This window comes from Pleurodeles waltl, chromosome 4_1, assembly GCF_031143425.1.
Source record: "Pleurodeles waltl isolate 20211129_DDA chromosome 4_1, aPleWal1.hap1.20221129, whole genome shotgun sequence".
Classification (NCBI taxonomy): Eukaryota; Metazoa; Chordata; class Amphibia; order Caudata; family Salamandridae; genus Pleurodeles; species Pleurodeles waltl.
Window position 1 is genome coordinate 776050558 of NC_090442.1, and position 2591 is coordinate 776053148.

Genomic DNA, 2591 nt, shown 5'->3' on the forward strand with positions numbered 1-2591 from the left:
CTCTGTTGGGCAGTCAACCATACTGAATGCCATCCTGGGTCTAGCAGGGCATTTGCAACAAACAATGCATTCTTGGAGGGCATTCACTCTGGCGTGGCGGCCCAACAGAGAGCATTCCAGGCTCTGGCCAACTCACTGATGGCAGCCATTGTCCCTGCCTCCAGCCTCCCCCCTCCAACTTCCTCTACCCAGTCCCAATCCCCTCAACCCCAGCCTATCCCAAGCACACCTTCAGACCTGCATGCACCCAAATCAACACACAGAAGTGGCTCAGGCAAACACAAGCACCACACTTCATCCCACAGGCACTCACGCAAGCACCATCCACATGCAGACACACCAACATCCACTGCCTCCACTGTGTCCCCCTCCTCCTCCTCGTCCACCTCCCTCCCAGTTGCATCTCCACTCATACCTGCATGCACTACATCCTCATCTACTACCTCCATCACCATCACACCTATCACTACACACCCCTCACTGGCAGTCACCATTCCCACATCCATGCACACGTCCCCTGTGTACTCTCCCACTGTGTCTGTGACCCCTCCTCCCAAAGTACACAAACGCAACCACTCAGACACCCAACAGCCATCCACCTCAAAACAGCATCCAGCCCATGCACCTGCACCCAAACACAGCAGACAGACACCTCCTACAACCGCTCACTCTTCCTCCACTCCCAAACCTTCACCCTCTTCCCACCCCTGTGTCCCTAAGAAGCTTTTCCTCACCAACATTGACCTATTCCCTACCCCTCCCCTCCCCTGTCCTTCACTTTGGGCCAGGGTGGCCAGAACCCAGCTCAGCACCTCAGCCACCAAGTCCACGGCCACTGTGGTTTCTGCAGTTACTGCAGGTGTGAGATGCTCCAAAGAGGCACCTATCAGCATGGCCAGTGTGCCAGCACCACCTGCCAAGGCCAACAAGGGGCTGCCACCTAGCAAGGGCAAGAAGGGGACACCAGCCAGCAAGAGGAAGGAAGCACCACCAGCCAGCAAGGGTAGGAAAGGAACACCAGCTGGCAGAAGCAAGGAGACACCACCATCTGTTAAGGGCAGGAAGGGGCACACAACACCAGCCATGGCACTGCAGTCATCCGAGGCTGCAGGGGAAGGGCTGGAGCCTCCCCCCACCACTGCCAGTACTGCCACCTGCACCTTGGCCAGCACCGCCACCTGCCCCTGCCCCTGCCACCAGCAGCACCACTGCCAGCAGCAGCAGCCCCAGTGGGCAGCCGTTCCAGGCTGCAGGGGAAGGGCTGGAGCCTACCCCCACCACTGCCAGCACCGCCACCTGCACCGTGGCCAGCACCACCACCTGCCCCGCTGCCAGCAGCACCACTGCCAGCAGCAGCAACCCCAGGGGGCAGCCGTCCAAGGCTGCAGGCTAAGGGCTGGAGCCTACCCACACCACTGCCAGCACCGCCACCTGCACCGCGGGCAGCACCACCACCTGCCCCGCCACCAGCAGCACCACTGCCAGCAGCAGCAGCCCCAGTGGGCAGCTGTCCGAGGCTGCAGGGGAAGGGCTGGAGCCTACCCCCACCACTGACAGCACTGCCACCTGCACCGCAACTAACGTCCACTGAGCAGCCGTCACCGCCGGCGTGCTGTGTGTAGTGGTGACTACATGGGCTGCAGTGCGTCCTGGCCCCTGCAACACCTGTAGGTGTGACACCCAGGTGAGAGTCTGTGACCTTGCACCATCCAGGATGAAGCACACTGGGCACAAAGCCCCCCTCCAGAACCAGTGGAAGAAGGCATCCACTCACCCCCTCCTTGGCACGATGAAGCACACTGGGCACAAAGCTCCCTCCAGAACCAGTGAAAGAAGGCATCCACTCACCCCCTCCTTGGCAGGATGAAGCACACTGGGCACAAAGCCCTCTCCAGAACCAGTGGAGAAGCCATTCACTCCAGAGACTGTGGCCTTGCAGTGGGCAAACCAACCACTTGAGAGACTGTGGCTTTGCACTCCTGCACTCCCCAGGACCAAGCAGTGGGCAAACCACCCACTTGAGAGACTATAGCTTTGCACTCCCCAGGGCCAAGCAGTGGGCAAACCACCCACTTGAGAGACTGTGGCTTTGCACTCCCCTGGACCAAGCAGTGGGCATGGAGCCCACTCCAGGCCAGTGGCGTTGTACCATCTTCCGGCTGAGGTGCCCCCCCCATTCCCCGTTCCCCTGAGGTGCCTGTGTTTTTTTCAACCTGATGCCCCTGCAGTGTTCTCTCCGCATTGAGGCAGGAGTCAAGTGTGGCTTTGGCCTATGTTTTATGGCCTTGTGGGCCACGGACATTTTGGAATGGGCATTGTCCCTCCTTTTGTATATATTGCACATACATACTGTTTATTGATTTAAGTATGTATTTATCTAAAATTATAGTATTACACTCATTTTAATCCATTCCTTTTGTCCTTGCATTATTCCTGAGGATTAGAGGGTGTATATGTAATGTTGTTGCATCTGTTTGTGTGTATGGTGTTGGGGGCGAGGGCGGGTGTTTTGTGTTGCGTGTGTCTGTCACTCTCTTTTCCCTCCGCCCTCCCTTGTGTGCTAGGTGCAGTACTCACTGTGGTCGTCTTCA